Consider the following 20,839-nt stretch of genomic DNA (forward strand, 5'->3'; position numbering starts at 1 on the left):
ATTGGCACATCAACTGATTTTATGATTTACATTTTGTTTCTCTAAAAAACAGCATTAGTGCAACAGATGTGGGAATGTGACCCTCTGCTCACTGTTCTCTTCCATAGGCTCCAACCACTAAGGCTGCATATGAGATGGCAGCATCCTCCGGTGTACAGACCCCTGGTGGACCTTGCAACAATGGAGGACAGACACATTACCATTACCTACAGACTTGATTGTGCCACAATCCAGGAAATGTGTGCCTAATTGGAGCCAGACCTGATGTCAGCTTTCCGGCAGCCCACTGGTATCCCCCCATCTAGTGCAAGTTCTGTCAGTGCTCCATTCTCTGGCAAGTGGTTCCTTCCAAATAACAGTGGCAGCCATGGCATCAGGGATGTCTCAGCCAATGTTCTCTAACATGTGGACCAGAGTGTTGTCAGCCGTGCTGAAACACATGCGCAGCTACATTGTGTTCCCCCAGGTGGATGATTTGGCCACAGTGAAAGCTGACTTTCATGCCCTGGGACATATCCCCAACATAAAAGGGGCCATTGATGGTACACATGTGGCATTTGTCCCCCCCCCTCGTAGAAATGAGCAAGTTTTCAGGAATAGAAATAGCTATCACTCTCTGAATGTGCAGATGGTGTGTTTGGCGGACTAGTCTATTTCCCATGTAAATGCGAAATACCCTGGCTCTGTGCATGATGCCTTTATCTTGAGGAATAGCAGCATCCCATATTTGATGGGCCAACTCCAGAGGCACCGGGTGTGGCTAATTGGTGAGCCCAAGGTCCCCACACAGTATGAGTAGGTGTCTGGGGTTGTCCCTAAGGGTTAGTGTGTGTCTAACAGGTATCCCTTGATATTTGCAGGTGACTCTGGTTACCCCAACCTCTCATGGCTACTGACCCCAGTGAGGAATGCCAGGACAAGGGCAGAGGAACGTTACAATGAGGCACATGGGCGTACAAGGAGGATTATAGAACGGACCTTCAGCCTCCTGAAGGCCAGATTCCGGTGCTTCCATCTGACTGGTGGATCCCTGTACTACTCACCCAAGAAGGTGTGCCAGATCATCGTTGCCTGTTGCATCCTGCACAACCTGGCTTTGAGACTCCAGGTGCCTTTTCTGCAGGAGGATGAGCCTGGAGATGGTCTTGTGGCAGCGGTGGAGCCTGTGGACAGTGAGGAAGAGGAGGCAGAGGAAGAAGATGTTGACAACAGGAGCAACATTATTCTGCAATACTTCCAGTGACACACAGGTAAGACATTGTACGTTCATATTACATTTCAGCTAACTGTTGGACAATGTAGAAGACAGCCTCTTACCCTATGTCTCTTGCCACTAACTTTACCCTTTGCCATCTCTATTTTCAGATCCTTGTGCCCCACTCTGCTTCCTGCTATGTGTACTGCTGCCCACTACAGGTCATACCAATGTATATATAACTGGACATATGGACTGTATTGTTTACAGCTTGTTTACCTAATACATTTTGCAATCAATTGACAGACTCTGTACTTGTATTTGATCCAAGGGTTTTTATTTCAATGCTCATAAGTAGAGGGGGATGTGCAATGGGAAGAGGTGATAGTGGAGGAAGGTCCAGTTAGAGTCCAGTCTCTTGGTATCACAGGTGCATTGTAATGGCAGTTCAAGGTGGACAGGGTGACATAGTGGGACAGAAGGGTGACAATCAGGAGAGTCTTATTTCCTGGCGGGGGTCTTGGCAATGTTCTCTGTCTTCTGCCTGGATCGCAGGGACCGTTTGCGGGGTGGTTCTCCTTCTGCAGGGGGTGGGGTGCTGGTGGCCTATTGGTCATGTGGCGGGGCTTACTGTCCATTAGCACCGGCGGAGGTGGAGGGATGGTCATCAGTGTGGCTAGTGTCAGGGGCCCGTTGTTGTGCCACTGCCTCACTCATGCTCTTGGCCATGTCACCCAGCACCCCTGCAATGGTGACCAGGATGGTGTAGATGTTTGTTAGGTCATCCCTGATCCCCAGGTACTGTCCCTCATACAGCTGCTGGGACTCCTGCATCTTGGCCAGTATCTGGCCCATGGTCTCCTAGGAATGGTGGCATGCTCCCAGGATGGTGGAGAGAGCCTTGTGGAGAGTGGGTTCCTTGGGCCTGTCCTCCCCCATCACACAGCAGTCCTCCCAGCTTCCCGGTTGTACTGTGCCTCTGTCCCCTGAACCGTGCGCCCACTCCCACTGACCCCAGGTCCCTGATCATCCTGTGCTTGTGGGGTTGCCTGGGGTCCCTGTAGTGGTGGACACACTGCTGATTGATGTATCCTGGGGACAGTGGCATGGGCCTGCTGGGTGGGTGCTGTGCTGGTGTTTCCTTAGGAGGGAGGCTCTGTGGTGGGTTGGGACTGTGGCAGGGGAACCAACTGTCCAGAGGTCCCTGATGGGCCAGGTTGGTCATCCTGATCTAGGCGTGCAGAGCTGCTGTCATCACTGTAGGCCTCTTCAGGAGGTGGACTGGTTGTAGCTGGCACCTCCTCTCTGGTGACATTGAGTAGGGGTCCTGTGGGGATGCATATGCACTGTTAATGTATCTGCGTGTGCCATCTTGTGCATGGCTGTGTTTTCCTGTATGATTGTGATTTCCCTGTCAGCTTGGCCTTGTGTTCGTGGTGGTTTTGTGGGCTGGGTGAATCTCTGTGATGGACATGCTGTGGAGATGGGTGTCCATGCAGGTCTGTGATGGGTGTCCATGCATTGGTGTTGCATGCAGGGCTTGGTATTGGGATGGGTGGGTTGTGATGGTTGGGTATATGTGAGGTGATGGAGTGATGGTAGTGAAGTTAGGGGTAGGAGTTTGTGATGGCATGCAGGTAGGGTGGGGGGTTTAGTAGTAAAGATTTGACTTACCAAACTCCAGTCCTCCTGCTACTCCTGCAAGGCCCTCAGGATGCATTATTGCCAAGACTTGTTCCTCCCATGTTGTTAGTTGTGAGGGAGGAAGTGGGGGTCCACCGCCAGTCCTCTGTACTGCTACCTGGTGTCTTGCAACCACGGAACGCACCTTCCCCCATAGGTCGTTCCACCTCTTCCTGATGTCATCCCTTGTTCTTGGGTGCTGTCCCACTTTGTTTACCATGTCCACGATTCTCCACCATAGCTCCATCTTCCTTGCAATGGACGTCTGCTGCATCTGTGATCCGAATAACTATGGCTCCACCCGGATGATTTTCTCCAACATGACTCTTAGCTCCTCCTCTGAAAACCTGGGGTGTCTTTGGGGTGCCATGGATGTGATGTGAATGGTAAGTGTGAGGATGTGTGGGGTGATGTGCGGGATGATGTTTTGTGGTGTGAGGTGTGTGGATGGTGTATGGGTGATAGTGTTCTGTGCCTCTGATTGAGTGAGTGCTCCTGCCTTGTTTCTCTCTCTGTTGTCAAATCCTTTGGGTCATAAAGCGTTGTGGGTAGTGTGGGGGTGTGTTTTATATTGGTATGGGTGTGTGGTTGTGGTGTGTGCATGTGTGTCATGTCTGTGTGGTTTGAATTGTCCAATGTGGTGAGGTTTTGTAAATGTGTGTGTGTATTTTGAGTGCGGCGGTGTGTACCGCCAATGGTTTACCGCGGTTCAAAGACTGCTGTGGTGATTCGTGGGTCGTGATACTGTGGGCATTTTCCTGTTGGCGTAACTGTGTGGGTTTTGGTACCGCCAGTTTATCACTGACCCTTGGTGTGGCGGACTTGTGTGAGTGTCTGTATAGTGGTGGATTTCTCAGTGTGGGTCATTATACCCGTAGTGGATTGTCGCTGCGGTTACGGTATGTTGCGGCCGTCAGCACGGCGGTAGGCAGCATTTAAAACCAGGTTTGTAATGAGGGCTATAATGAGAAATCCAACACTTCATTAAAATATGTCTTTTATGCCACTGCAGTCAATGCATTGTCAACCTTTTTTGCCATATTTTTCACAAGAAACACAATGCAGTGCCCTGAAACGTGATTGGGCGATGCTCGCACCAGGTAAGACAACAAAGGGATAACTAAAACAGTAAAAAAGGCTTCCTTGCACCTGGAGAAAGGTAACAGAAAGTGAGATACATTAATGTAATGCCACATCGATCATTCATTTCTGATTTGTTACTAGATGTAGGCCCTCATTACAACCCTAGCGGTAAATCCTGCTTACCGCCGTGCAGAAGACCGCCAACATACCGCTGTGCCCGCGGAATTCCGCTACAGGTATTACGACCCACAGCTCGGAATCCGCCACAATACAGACACCCACACAAGTCCGCCACACCAAACATCAGTGATAAACTGGCGATACCAAAACCGACACTGTCATGCCAACAGAAATACGGCCACACTATCACGACCCACAAATCAACGTAGCGGTCTTTCAACCGCGGTAATCCATTGGCGGTACACACCGCCGTGCTCAAAATACACACACATATACAAAACACCACCACATTGGACAATTCGAAATACACACACCTGATACACATACACACACCACACCCACACACCCAATCCAATATAAAACACACACCCACAAACCCTTACTATCAGAAATTTAAACCAGGCCAGAGAGATACACCACCTTAAACAACAGCAGCATCCACAGACACACAACAGCACCACTTACACAACATCCACGCACCTCAAACAACACAAACCAACACATCCCCTCACACATCACAACGACACTACCTCACACATCACCCACACCACATCATGGCACCTCAAAGACACCCAAGGTGCTCTGAGGAGGAGCTCAGGGTCATGGTGGAGGAAATCATCCAGGTAGAGCCACAGCTATTCGGATCACAGGTGCAGCACACCTCCATTGCAAGGAAGAAAGAGCTATGGAAGAGAATTGTCGACAGGGTCAACGCAGCGGGAAAGCATCCAAGAACACGGGATGACATCAAGAAGAGGTGGAACGACCTACGGGGGAAGGTGCATTCCTGGTCTCCAAGCACCAGATTGCTGTACAGTGGACTGGCGGTGGACCCCCACCTCCTCCCCCACAACTAACAACAAAGGAGGAGCAAGTCTTGGCAATACTGCATCCTGAGGGCCTCGCAGGAGTAGCAGGAGGACTGGACTCTGGTAAGGCTAATCTTTACTACTTTATCCCCCACCCTACCTGCATGCCATCACATACCCTACCCTTACCCTCACACCCATCACCCCAACAACCCACAGATACCCCACCAACACAACCCACACATCCCAAAAACAATCCCTACATGTAACACCAATGCATGGACACCCATCACCAAAGCATGTCCATTACAGAGACTAACCCAGGGCACAAAATCACCAATAACACAAGGGCCAAGGCAATAATCCAAGCACAGGAGTAGAGGGTAACTCACCCATAGCACAAGATGGCACACACATATACAATAATTATGCTTTTACACCCCTACAGGACCCCCTACCCAACGTCATTGGACAGGAGGTGCCAGACAAATCCAGTTGCCCCACAGAAGAGACCCACAGTGATGACAGCAGCTCTGCACAACTGGATCAAGATGACCGGCCCGGCCCATCTGGGACCTCTGGACAGTCGGTTCCCCTGACACTATCACAAGCCACCACAGAGCCTCCCCCTCAGGAAACACCAGCACAGCACCCACTTGGCGGGCCCATCCCTCTGTCCCCAGGACACATCAATCAGCAGTGTGTCCACCACTACAGGGAACCCAGGCAACCCCACTAACACAGGACGATCAGGGACCTGGGGGCAGTGGCAGTGGCCACACGGTTCAGGAGACAGAGGCACAGGACAATAGGGAAGCTGGGAGGACTGCTGTGCGACAGGGGGAGGACAGGCCCAGGGAATCCACTCTCCACAAGGCCCTCTCCAACATCATGGGAGCTTACCATAATTCCCAGGAGACAATGGTAACGGGAATGGCCAAGTTTCAGGAGACCCAGCGGCTGCAGGAGGAACACTACCTTGGGATCAGGGAGGACCTGAAGTCCATTAACAACACCATGGTCACCATTGCAGGGGTGCTGCAAGATCTTGTCAACACCAGGAGGGACACAGTGGCCCAACAAGGGGACCCTGACACTAGCCTGGATGATGAACAGCCCTCCACCTCCGCCAGCGCTAGTGGACAGGAGGCACCGCCACAGGAAGACAACACCAGCACCCCACCACCTGCAGATCGAAAACCACCCCGCAAACAGTCCCTGAGATCCAGGAACAAGACAGAGAACATTGCCAAGACCCCGGCCAGGAAATGAGACCCCCCTGAATGTCACCATTCTGTCCCACTCTGTTACCCTGCCCATCCTTAACTGCCATTGCTCCACTTCCTATGCCCCTTTGGACAATGCACCTGTGAAACAAATAGACTGTACTCTGCCATGGACATTCCTCCACCAAACCCCAGCCCATTTTACAACCCCCTCCACTTATTTGCACAGAAATAAACACACTTCAATCACAAAACAATCTGGAGTCAGTCTGTGCTTTCACAAATGTGTAATTGCAATAACCATGGAGTATAGCAATGTCAATTTACTTGTGCACATACCAATGTAACTCAGCTGTAGGCCAGGAGGAAACATAGCAGAGGGCACAAAGTGGGACCCACATCTGTGAAATGGAAAGGCAAAGTGACAAGTCAGGGTCCATAGACTGAGTGAAAATGACAGACTTATGCTAGCTCCAACAATAGTATGGGATGTGGGAGACAGTGACATCTTCTTACCTGTGTCTCACTGGAAGTACTGCATGATTATGTTGTTTCGGTTGTCGATATCCTCTTCTTCTGCCTCCTCTTCTTTGCTGTCAACAGGCTCCACAGCTGCCACAAGACCACCATCTGGCCCATCCTCCTGCAGAAAAGGCACCTGCCGTCGCAAAGCCAGGTTGTGCAGCATACAGCACACCACGATGATCTGGCGCACCTTCTTTGGTGAGTAGTATAGGGAACCACCTGTCATATGGAGGCACCGGAATCTAGCCATCAGGAGGCCAAAGGTGATTTCAATCACCCTCCTAGTTCGCCCATGTGCCTCATTGTAGCGTGCCTCTGCCCTTGTCCTGGGATTCCTCACTGGGGTCAGTAGCCATGAAGGTTGGGGTAACCAGAGTCACCTGCAAATATCGAGGGACAACTGTTAGGCATCCTCCAACCCTTAGGGACAACCCCATATACAGACACCTATTCACACCCTATTTGGGTCCTTGGCCTCACCTATTAGCCACACACGGTGCCTCTGGAGTTGTCCCATCACATAAGGAATGCTGCTATTCCTCAAAATGTAAACGTCATGCACTGAGCCTGGAAACTTGGCATTCACATGGGAGATGTACTGGTCTGCTGTGATGCTATTAATTGTGTTTGACCAATGACTTTGTGTTTCACCATTGCGCATATTAGTTGCTCAATGTTCACCAGTAGCACAGTACATTCTGTATTCAGTTTAGCTGCCTGTTGGCTTTGACATGGCATTAGCCATTACATTCTGTATTCAGTTTAGCTGCCTATTGGCTTTGACATGGCATTAGACATTACATTTGATATTTAGGTTAGCTGCCTATTGGCTTTAACATGGAGTTAGCCATTAAATTCTGCCTTCAGTTTAGCTGCCTATTGGCTTTGACATGACATTAGACATTACATTTGATATTTAGGTTAGCTGCCTATTGGCTTTAACGTGGGGTTAGACATTGCAGATGTGCTTTGTTTTTCCAAGCTATGTTTTTCCACATGATAGACCAAGCAGTGTTTTTCATACCAGACCTTAGGTGATAAGAGCACGTAGATTTTGTGTTTACCTCGCAATCCAGTCTGAGAACGAGTGAGCTCGGGAGAATTGGCCACTCTCCAAGTTTCTTCAGTTCTCACACTGAGTTTGCTTTCAAGGATGACTCTGGACTACAGCAGGGGTAGATTGAATCTGCTTGACTTCAGACAGGAACGGAGACGTCAGTTGCCTGTCTCCCGTTTGGGTAGAAAATCTCTTTCTCGCAGTTGACCGGAGTCATCAACTTGCAGACCCCAGAAAGATGAAGCTGAGCTATAGGCCCTACGGTGATGAATTTTGACTTTTATGCTTTGCTTTGAAGTTATGCTATAATATAATCACATATATTTGCTATGTACATTGCAACTGAGAAGTACTTTGATATATTTTGCTTTCATTGCTGCGACTGCTTTTGAACGTGTGCTTCCAATCTACTAATTTCGTCTCTCAAGAACCTTGCGGTGAAGAAATAATAACAATAAATGTCTTCTTTAAACTCAGAAGTGCATTCCAGAGAGGTTCTGTAGGCTCGGTTATGAGATAAGAGCAGGAAAGCAGAACATCTGCCAAACACACCATCTGCACATTCATCGAATGGTAGCTCTTCCGGTTCCTCTACACCTGTTCACTCCTGCGTGGCGGTACTAATGCCACATGTTTCCCATCAATGGCACCAATGATGTTGGGGATATGTCCCAGGGCATAGAAGTCACCTTTCACTGTGGGAAAATCCTCCACCTGAGGGAACACGATGTAGCTGTGCGTGTGTTTCAGCAGGGCAGACAACACTCTGGACAACACGTTAGAGAACATTGGATGGGACATCCCTGATGCAATGGCCACTGTTGTTTAAAAGGAACCACTTGCCAGGAAATGGAGTAATAACAGGACCTGCACTAGAGGGAGTATCCCTGTGGGATGGCGGATAGCTGACATCAGGTCGGGCTCCAACTGGGCACATAGTTCCTGGATTGTTGCACGATCAAGTCTGTATGTGACCAGGATGTGTCTCTCTTCCATTGTCGACAGGTCCACCAGGGGTCTGTACACCGGAGGATGCTGCCATCTCATCACCTGCCCCAGCAGACGTGCTCTATGGAGGAGAACAGCGAGCAGAGAGTCAGCCAACACTGAGGTATCACAAAATGTTATTTGCTGAAAATTTATAAATCCACTATGTGCCTGTAACTGTGTGTATTCCAGGCCTAGATAGGTGGGACGCAGTTATTATTAATGCCTTGTGGCCCCCTGAAATGGCGGCTGTCTGACCTGTAAGGTAGTACAAGGGGATATGAGGTAACTGCGTTGGCGTTGTACACCGTCGCGGTGGGCGGTTGAAGACCGCTACGCAATTCAGCAGTGGTTAACATTGGGCCCTATGGGTCCAGGGAGCCAATGATGATGTGCACCGGTGGTGACGGTACGCACCGCCGCGGACATGACTGCCATTTTCTGTCTGTTCCCTCACTTGATACCTGACCTCCAACAAGAGAGGACCTACACTGCAAGGGCTGCTGTGACCTGTGTCTGGAAGCGACGATGGCTACAGTGCCTGGGGAAAGAGCCCCTGCCTTCACTTCAGAGGAGTTAGAGAAACTAGTGGATGGGGTCCTCCCCCAGTACACGCAACTGTACAGTCCTCCAGACAAACAGGTGAGTACACTGTGAGCATTCTGAATGGGCAATGCCTGCTTTGAGTGGTGTGGCTGGAATAAACAGGGTGGGGGCTGAGGCCTGCATGTGCAGATGGTGAGTGTATGTGCGTCATGGCATGGGTGGGAACTGGTGGGCAATGAGTATGATGGTCCGGCTGGGTGAATAATGTCCTTTCCCCCTGTACCATTCCTCTAGGTCAGTGCCCACCAGAAGAAGGTTATTTGGCGTGCCATCGCAAAGGACGTCCGGACCCTGGGGGTCTACCACAGATGGAGCACCCACTGCCGTAAAAGATGGGAGGACCAGTGCCGCTGGAGCAAGAAGACGGCGGAGGCCCACCTGGGGATGGCCTCCCAACGTGTAAGGGGTGCCCGTCGCACCATGACCCCCCTGATGTTCTGGATCCTGGCGGTGGCCTATCCGGAGTTGGATGGGTGCTTGAAGGCATCACAGCAGCCACAAGAGGGTGAGTACACTCTCATTCAGCTGACTCTGTGCGCATTACGAGGTGTCTGGGTGGGGAGGTGGGCAGTGGGTTCCCCTAGGCCAGGGCGATCTTGGTAGGCAAGGTCCCTTGTGAGGCAGGCTATGTGGCACCCCAACCCCACTAGTGGTAAGAGCCATCTGCACCTAGTCAGGATCCTGTTACTTCCAGGTGTACAGCAATTGGTCTTAGGCCTCGTACCCCATGGGCATGTTTAAAATCTAGGAACTATGAGTGCATGGCGTAGTGCAGAGGGCTGCTCCCTGTGTGTTGTGTCTGCCAACGGTAGTGGTGTTGAATGCACTGAACATGTCTTTCTTCTGTCTTTCACCCCCATTTTTGTGGTTTCCCTGTTCTTGTGTGAAATAGCATCATCAGGGGGAGGAGCATTGGCACTGGAGCAGGAGGGAGATGCAACCCACTCCGCCCTGGAGGGTGAAGCAATGGAGTCTGAAGTCACCAGTGGGCAGGGACTGTAGCAGAAACCAGCGACAGCGACTCCTCCTCTGATGGGAGCTCCCTTGCGGTGGCGGGCCCCTCTGTGCCCACTGCATCAACAGGTACAGCCACCACCCCCCCACCAGCACCGCCCTCCCAGCAGCCCCTCAGCATCTGTCCCGTGCCCCCTGACCCAGTCAGCCCTGCTGCCCTTAGTGAGGCGGCAATTGACCTCCTGAGATCCCTCACTTTTGAGCAGTCTACCATTCTGAATGCCATCCAGGGAGTTGAGAGGCATTTTCGGCAAAAACAAATGCATACCTGGAGGGCATTCATTCTGGGCAGGCAGCCCAACAGAGAGCATTTCAGGCTCTGGCCTCAGCACTGATGGCAGCCATTGTCCCTGTGTCCAGCCTCCCCCTCCAACCTGCTCCACCCAGACCTAATCCCCTGTACCTCAGCCTATCCCAAGCACACCATCAAACCAGCATGCACACACATCAAGAGTGGCTCAGGCTAACATAAGCACCACACATCCCACAGGCACTCACACAAGCACCATACCCATGCACACATACCAACATCCACTTCCTCCATTGTGTCCCCCTCCGGAGGGAGAAGCCGAAACCACCATCCACCAAGGGCTCTGCGAAAACTAAAGGGGATAGTGGCAAGACAACTGCGCCACCATCAAAGGTGGGGAAGGGCCAAAAACAGAAGGGCAGGTCAGGAGAGGGCATGGTGGCACCGACTGAGGGACCAGTGTCACACCTTCTGTCCACAATCATGCCAACCTGTACGGCGGCGAACACCGCCACCTGCACCGCCAGATGCTCTGCCACATGCACCGCCCCTGGCACGTCTACAGCAGCTGCGACAGTCCCCAGCCTCTTCCCCGGTGGGCAGCCGTCCAAGGCTGCAGGAGACATCCTGCTTTCTCCCTCAGCAGGTGCTGACACAGACCCCAACGCCAGCACCACTGCCACCACAGACACCGCCGCAAGCACTGCCGCCACAGACCCCGCTGCCAGCACCGCCACCACAGACACCACCGCAAGCACTGCCACCACAGACACCGCCGCAAGCACCGCCAACGGCCCTGCGACGTCCTCGGACAGTGGCACCACCGCTGACATGCCTACCATCCCCAGTGGTCAGTTGTCCAAGGCTGGAGGAGAGTTGCAGGACCCTGGGCAGCTTCCATGAAGCATTACTGTCATCACTGTTGGCACCTACAGGTGGGAGGCGAAGCAGCAGTGTGGGGTATGTTGCTGCCTGCATGGCGTATCATGCTACCTGTACCTCCCCAATGTCGTGCCACGCACACCCAGGTGAGTGAATTGTACCAGCCACACTGCACGTGGAGCACTCTGGGCACAAAGCCCCCTCCAGAACCAGTGGAGAAATACATCCACTACCTCAGTCCTTGGCAGGATGAAGCACTCTGTGCATAAAGCCCCCTCCAGAACCAGTGGAGATTCACATCCACTACCTCTGTCCTTGGCAGGATGAAGCACTCTGGGCACAAAGCCCCCTCCAGAACCAGTGGAGAAATACATCCACTACCTCGGTCCTTGGCAGGAAGAAGCACTCTGGGCACAAAGCCCCCTCCAGAACCAGTGGAGATTCACATCTACTACCTCAGTCCAGTGTTTCTTTCTACCGCCGTGGCTGTCGGAGTGTTGTAGGTGCAGTACTCACCGTGCTTGTCGCCGCCGTCTTAGGTGCTCCCATGTTGACATGGAAGGGGATAGGGTGGGGGGCAGGGTCCAAGCTATACTTGCAGCCAAAGCTTCCTGTGATTTTACCAGATGAAATTCCTGGCCACAAAATGGGATCCAATGGAAAACTGGGTGCAGGAACACAGGACAAGTTATAATTGGGTGGAGTTATAGCCCACTCCAAAATACCACTCTAGTCAACGTACAATTAGGTCCTTAAAAACCTATCAGTAAGTGGGTTTGACAAAGGTGTGTCTTACTGGGAAAAGATAAAGAGAGCAGATCATCTAAGGAATCCGGAGCCCCTTATACTGAAGGTATATCTTAGAGTATCCAGCAGAAAAAGCAGAAAAACAGCCATAGTCTGGACCTCCATAGGTTCCATACTTAAACTTTTAAAATACAATTTTAATTAGCTACTTTCAACAAGTTTTAGTTGACTTAAAATTACTTTTGTGCATACATCGGCCACTCTGGAACAATAAGACTTTGTATGCTAATAAAGAATTGCAAATGCAGGCCAGGCTTGTGAAGTGGACCACTATTTTCGGAACAACACATGTGCAAATAGTGAGGCACATCACTCATCCCTATTTCAAGATCTTTCCAAAAATGTGTCACAAAAGACCAAAAGAATACAAAAATACTCTTCACCATGGCCAAATTAAAGGCTTGCAAGGCAAGGGGACAAAGCACACAACAGAATGACAGATAACTTGGCCTGGAGGGGATCAAGTTGGTGTATGCCACACCAAAACCACAAATTTATCCCAACATAAAGCATATCTAGTTTTTATCAAAGGATGCCTGGCTGCCCAGATACTATCAGCCACCTCTAAGAGAAGGCTGAAGGTGTTCAATAGTTCAGTGACCCACTAATGACAGCAATAAAGATTGAGGCCTACATGAGAGAAGTTGACATATGGATGTCGTCTAATTGTCTAACATGTAACAATGAGAAGACAGAAGTTCTAATATTTGGCAACTCGCCCAATATCTGGTCACATGCATAGTGCTCTTCAGAGCTGGGGTGAAGTACCACAACCAGTGAATTCCACACATAATCTTGCTGTATTTTTTTGAAAAAGGTCTGTCCTTCGAAAACCCACTTAAATCAAGTGACAGCTACTTGTCACATTATCAGAGTACAAAAGAAAATGTTTCCATTTAGTTGCCAGTCAGCACAGAAAATGGTTGTTCAAGCTTTAATTGCTTCCCACCTGGATTGTTTACTGTAACTCCCTTGTTCTGGGAGCTACCCAGTATTATGTTCAAGATTACAGGTCACTCAGAAAGCGACTGCGAGGCTGGCATTAGGGATTCCAAAACAGCATTCCATTAGAGAGGCACTGAAAGGCTTACATTAGCTCCCAGTATGTAAGCCCTCTGTGTTTAAAGCCCCCACTAGTACACAGAACACTACGTGAATGATGCTGCGTCAGTTAGATGAAAGTTTGTTTAGTATATCCCAAGGAGACCTCTTAGGTAGGCAGAGAATAAGGATGTGGCTATTCCAAATATAAAACAATCTACATAGAGTGGAAAAAATTTGCTTTGCTCTCAGCCAAGCTCTAGAATTATCTTCTAAGCAATATCAAAGTAGAGGAAAATCTTGCAAGTTTCAGGAAGCTGAATAAAACTTGGCTTTTCCTACAAAAGTTAAAAGATCTTCAAGGTATTTTGTGTTTAGGCTAGGTTAGGGCCATGATGCTTCCAGGTAAAGAAGTGCTTTAAAAGCTGTTTTCATTTCATATCAGCGGTTGCCATTCAATTTCCATGCATGAAGGTAAAGAGTGCAAAGGCCCGGGCACCAAACCTGCCCTTTTGTTGTGACATCAGGTCCTCCCATAGCTGCAGCTTGATCAGAGGACAGATGCTCAAAGTCAGGAGTTCTGGATACCATATATTTTGTGTCAAGTCTTGGGCCACTAGTAGAACCTGAGCCTGGTTGTCCTCGATCTTCAGATCTCAAGGCAGGAGTAGTACGGGCGGGAAGACATACACTTTAGGTGGAATGCAGCCTCTGGTGAGAGGAGCTATAAAAATTCCAATGCTCAAAACTGCTGCCGTTGCGTGTGCTCAACAGTTCTGAATAGATCAAACCAAGCTTCTCCCCATTAATTTAAGAGACCTTGCCCCACCTCCGGGTGTAACTGCTACTCATGACCCACTAGGAGTCGATGGCTGAGCTCATCTGCACTGGCATGCCTTGATGAACCAGCCATTTCTAGAGGTGTATTGCCTCCTGGCACAGTGCCCAGTACCAAATATCATCCTGGTTGTTCCAATACCACATGGTGGTGGCGTTGTCCTTAAGCACCTGTACCAGCCTTCCTTTGATGGATGGAAAGAAGGTTTTCAGTGCAAGTGAATGGTCCTCAGCTCCAGGGGGTTAATATGGAACCAGAGACCAGATGCCTCTGATCTTCACCTCTTCCAGATGGCTGCCCCAACCCAAAGCGATGCATTGGTTGCCACTCTCATTTCTGGGTAAGGAGAGGGGTTTGCTACTGACTAAAGTGTGGCCTAGTAATCACCACTGCAGATCTTTTGCAGTCTCCTCTGAGATCTGAACATAAGGAGAGAGGTCCCCTGAGAGTACATAGCCTGCTGTACAGCCAGAAAATGCCACCTGCTGCGCTTGACCTGCTGAATGCAGGAGGCTAGCACTCCCAGTAGCCTCATAATCTACCTCATTGAAATCAAAAGGTGAAGTCTCTGTGTTAAGAACATCGCTATCAGAGCATTCCTTTTTCCATGCCAGGTCTGAACTGTCCTTCTGCTCTATGAACAGCAAATGCAAATGGGAGAGCATTCCAACCTTTCATATTTTTGGCTCACTATGCCACCTCAGATTAGTATGAGTCAGATACAAATCAGCAAAGCGGGTGGTAAAATCTTGCTGCATCACACATTGACAATTGACTTTTAGGCTTCTTGTACAGTCTTGTATATTTTTACTGAAAGACTTCATAAAAGTTAAATATGCCAATCATTTGTCAGGTATCATGTTTTAAGAACTAAGCACATATAGTGAGAGGTTGATTAGCTGCCACTCAGTTGCATACTTGCCAGAGGTCAAAGGCACCAGCAATCCAAGACCCAAATGGAATTGAGGGAGACTGTGTTCAGAGTTTCATTGGCAGAGACACCACCAACGTAAACATGATGGTTTGCATGACACTAACTAGAGCGAGCCAACTGCCAGTTTGGTGAAGAAGATACCACATTCACCAAACTGTAAATGAGGGTCAAAATATTAGGTTGACTTTCATCCTCATCAGTACAGTTTTTCTCTGATTTGTTTCAATTCTATTTGTCTGGTGGTGCTGGCAGTCCTAATCTACCAGGGATTTCATGGCGGTAATCCCACCATGAAAAGGCTGGTGGAGATGGGGTGCCCCAGGGGGGTCCCTGCACTGCCCATGCACTTGGCATAGGCAGTGCAGGGGCCCTCCTGGCCAGCCCGGTCGCAATGTTCACTGTCTGTAAAGCAGACAGTGAACATTGCGACAGGTGCTGGGACACCCTATGCACTACAGCATTGCTGCCGGCTTTATTATGAGCCAGAAACAATGCTGTAGGCCATTTCCCAATGGGCCAGCGGGTGGGAACTGTGTTTCTGCCTTCTGACCCAGTGGGAAACTCGTAATGGGCCATGCGGGGAAGCTGTCACACTTGCGGAAACCTACCCGTCAGGACTTCAGCGGATGGGCTTTTCCGTCAGCCAAAGTCATAATAAGCCACTAATCAAAAATAAAATGTTCTCTTATGTATTTGCTATGATAATGACATGGATGATTAATGTATCAAAAACCTGTGACAAAAAGAAAAAATAACTTGAAATATATAGCGTACAAGACTGAAAGTTAAATCCATCACTTTAACCTGTACATGGTAAATTTTACAGAAATGTATCAGGTCCAACTTCTGTGCTCCTCATAAAGCATTTGAAAGCTAACTTAGTTCCAATGCTTACATATAAAATTAATGTATTTTACATCGAATTAAGTATCTTTTTAGATTCTATAAAGACTGTAATTTTTCACTCATTTCTTTTTAGGTTCCCTTTTAGAGATACATCAGACCAATTTTTGGTCTTAAATAGTTGCATCTCATCGCAGAAAGAGCCTATTTAACCTTTGTAAGATTAGGAAGGTAAGTCATGATTTACTTAGTAGTGCAAACTGGGCCAATTTGTGATTTTCCTGACAGGTTTAAAGGATGGACATCTTTTGTAAAAAAAGATTTTGCTGGGAGAAACAAAATAAAGATTTCTCATTTGAAAACAATGAAGATCCTTCACTGCCAGAAGAAGTTAATGTATGTACATTTATAGTAATGTAAGTGATTTGAGCCAGTTCCACAAATGTAACCAGCTATACATGTGCCTTTGCTACCAACAAAATAATTTACCTAGGCTTCAGAATCGAGTAAATATCCATGCAGATTTTGTAATATGTTTGGTATTACTATGGAGAATCTCGGTTATCTTTTGTATGTGGTTTATTTAGCACGTCACTGGTTTTGAACAAGTGAAGCCTGTAGGCATCCTTTTAAAGGGAACATTAATTGGAAAGGTAGTTGTAGTAGTAAGGTTTGCTTTAGTGTTAAAAAAGAAGATAGTTCATGCACAGATTGCCATTTTGTTTATCAAGACTACTATATTTTGTAATTTTTAATGATCGCATCACAAATTGGTTTTGCTATTCTTTACTATATAAGAATATTTTTATGATAATTATTAAGGAAATATAATAAAGGGCTGTAAAAGAATTAAGAACATCAAGAGTGGTACACACAACAGTATAGAACAAGTTAAACACACTAGGATGTGATGAGATACCAATGAGAGCATGCAGTTTGAAACAAACTAGACACATAGGCCTTGGAAGTATGGTGCAGAGGGTGCTTCCTGACTCCCAGAACTAACATATTGGAGTTGAGAAGGTAAATGAACAATAAAGATAGATGCCTTCAAACTTTGATTTTATCTTGTCACATTTGTTGTGTGGTCTAGAATGAAGGTCAAATGTCAGGATATGTAATCTGGCAAATTCCTGCTTATTCTTTTAAACATTGAAACTGGTGTTTACTTTTCTTTCTCTGACTGCAAAGCGAGAGAATTTTATAAACTGAGCTATGTGACAAGCTTGCTCTTGTACAGAAAGTAAGATAGAAAAAGATGCAGAGTATCTATTTGGTTTTAATACACCACAACATTTAAGTACATGTATGTTAACTGATGTGCAAATGATGAACCCCACACCTTATCTATTCTTTGAGTTATATATAAATTCTTTAGTAAAACTCCTTGTCAATGCAACTTTTTAATTTTTAAAAGCCATACCATGCTTTAGTAATATATTCGCAACAGTGTACTGCAAAACGTACCACGGGCTACAAACAACGCTCTTACCACTCCACTACTTAATGGGCATGGTCCATTTGCTAGACTTTTTCTTTGTGTGTCACTTGGATTTTTCACAATCCCTATGGCTTCAATGATGTAGCATTAATGACTTCACCTATACTCTGAAAATTGTTCCAGTACCACTAACTAGACAACATTCTTTACAGCTCGTTACATTATGTTTAGTTATATTTTTAGGTAGGTAGCTGTAGCAATTTTTTTATAGTCACTCAATGTTTTGGCCAAGTGTCAGCGCTATTTAGCTAATAGACCACATCAATCTCCTGATCAAAGAGTTAATGGTATTCAATGTCTGTAAGAAATCACTCGTCATCTGTTCCTTGCCAAGCAATGACCTCTTAGTCAGTACACTTTTGACAGCTAGGCCTTTCCTGAAAAAGCATTGTAAAGAATTTCTACAGTTCATAAAATTCAGTTACATTTTTAGCATACAGGACATTTTAGACGCTATCAAACTATGTTGCATATTGTAACACTCACAATCAGATTCTTATTCAAATTAAATTATAATTTAAATATAAGCTGTGGTTAATAGGAATGTTAGGAAGTCCAACATGTGTTTCATCACAGATATGTGTCTGGCAAGTGTCACACATGCTTATAACTGTACATCTAGATTGTGCAAGATGCCGTTATCATTAGCATCTGACTCAGAAAGGTGAAAAGATGGTGCTCTCAAAGTAGATATTTTGTGGGAATTTTCTAACATGCCCGCCTCTGGATGCATTTGTACACAAGGATGGCTATATTTGAATGCTTTTTCACATAGAATAACTAATCATTACAAGATGACCATCATGCTCAAAATTGATGAACACACACAAGAGGCCATCTTAGAATTCCATGAGCATGCACATGCATCCATCTTGGAGGGTTCTTTTTTTCTTAAATTAAACTAAAAACTGTTCAAAATGGTAGCTGGTGTGTGCAGATGTGTACTCATGCAAATCACAGTTTTTGTTATACTCTTAAATTAATTTACCCGTCCAAGAGGGAAGATGGCCATTTCAAAACAGTAAATTAAGAAATAAAGAATGTGCAGGTGTGCCAACCAAATACAAAAAGGCAATCATCCAATTAGAAGTGTACATCTGCTGCTTCCTCACAAAATAACTGCATTTAAAACATCATTAAAATGGGAGGCTAGAACACCAGACACAAATGGCCAACAGTTTAGTTTGGAAGAAATAACCAGAAAGCACTGAGCCACCGCCAGACCCTTGCAAAACCATTTTAAAGAAAAAAAGGACAAAGTGGGGGGTGGTAAAATGAGGATTGAGGAAACAATGGGAGATGAGCTGTGAAAGTACAGAGTAGGAAAACCATACCTGGGGAAAGCCATGCCCTCATAGACACAAATGAAAAATTAGTTTTCTGATGTCAGCCCTGGAAGGATGGAACTCACCCAATTAATCCACTCAATCATTGTTACTTTGTATACTGTGTTTTAGACAATAGGTTTCTGACAAGAAAAACATCCAAGTAGAGTCCAAGTAAGTCTGGAGTCCTGGAGGGTCAATTAGATTTTGTCAGATACCTTAGCATCTGCCAAATATCCACCTTCCCAAAACTGCCAGATGTAAGTCTGGCAAAACCGCAGCCCACCAACCACATTATGCTCTGAGAGAAGTGCCAGATTTTTGTTGTAGGAACATCAAAAACCTTTATCAATGATCTGTCAAAATGTATGTCTGAAGGTCCATCCTACCTAGTGTGAGCATTCCAACAACATTTGGCCTTTTCAGAACCACCAGGGAAAGCGCGAAGTCTCTGAACAAAAAGCAGCAGAAATGACCATATGCTCTTGAAGAAAACTCCTCATGTACTAGGGCCACTGTTTTTGCTTTTCAAAAACAAACTCCTGCTGTGTGTCTTTGCTATTGCAACTTCAATCCCTAAAAATAACCTGAGAGAGAATGTTAAATATTGCACCTGCTCAGAAAAGGATCAGTCCCTTCAGTGAACCCAGCACAGGTGCAGCTTCACTGAAGACACAGAGATCCCTGGCAGATAGCTTGAGATCTCTAAATCTGGTGGATGGACTTTTGTCAATGGAGAAAATGCCATTGCCTCTGCTGGGCCTGGGGCAGTGGTGGCACTGGTCACCTACTAAACTCCAGAAGACTGCCTTAGTTACAATATCTCATGATCATATCTTTTAGATTTGAAACATAAAGACAAAGATAAGAAAGATGTGGTGTCCAGATGTTGTCGTCCTTGCTTTCTGTGCCCAAAACAGTACTCTTATGTCATTGTTTTATTTTAGATGGTATGCACTGCAAACTGAGTCAGTTCTTGGACCCCATATAGCCAACAGACAATAAATATAATTGACAGGCTGAACAGCTGGATGCTCACAAGTGGTAAAAGCAAAGTAAAAATGTATTCATACAGGTAAATCTTCATTGCCATACACAGAACGAAGATGTTCAGCAGAAATCAAGACTCACTAATTCAGTGGGGCTAGAAAAGTATTGATGCAGGCTAATTGGTAAATATAGATTGGTGGCGGTCTTGCTGTTCCCATCTAGATGTCAGTACTTACAGCTCAGACAAGACAGTTTCTACCCAGGCATAGTCCCAAACATTTTCAACACATCTTTTGAATTTATCTAGAGTCATTGTTTCATGATAGACGGTTAGGAGAAATTAAATTGTGCATCTTTTGACCCTTAGTAACGACTCTGGATTGACTCCTTCTCCTATTTGTAGCTCCTTAACAGCCTTTGTCGCGTGGGCTCTCATTATACTAATAAGGCTGCTGGATTTGGGTGACAGCATCACCTGATTTGTGGGGCCCTGGGTCCAATCTCAAACCATGTAACAACTGATGGCCTAGTCCATTTCCCGCAAACTAGCAGCGCCTCATCGCTGCCAAAGAGCAGAGGGATGATTTGTGGCAACCAGGCGCATGACAAGATGACTTCTCAGGGACATCGTGGTGTATCATATCTCATCCTTTTCTCTCAGTTACATTAGTCTCACACGTGCAAAGAAAAACATAGGCAGAAAATGGTTCAATAAGATTTATTGAAACAGCTGTGTCTTAGATAAAATGGCATGAAATGCAATAATTAGAATGATGAAACACGATAGTGAGCAAAATGGTGACAAGGAAAGTGAAACACAGGAAGAGTCCCACCACGCTGTCACTATGCGCAATATATCCAATTCTGACCTGAGCTATGTTAGAGCACAGCATGATAAACCCTAATCCGCCCTTCAGGATTCCCCACCCCCACCCCGGGAAGACATCATCCTGCATCCCCGAGCAAGGAAGCCAGTTGTCTATAGAGACACCATCCCCATGAAAGCCAGGGAAGAGGTAGTCTCAGCAGGCAGCTGTAACTAAGTCAATCAGACTGCAGTTGT

This window comes from Pleurodeles waltl, chromosome 10 (assembly GCF_031143425.1).
Source record: "Pleurodeles waltl isolate 20211129_DDA chromosome 10, aPleWal1.hap1.20221129, whole genome shotgun sequence".
Taxonomy (NCBI): Eukaryota; Metazoa; Chordata; class Amphibia; order Caudata; family Salamandridae; genus Pleurodeles; species Pleurodeles waltl.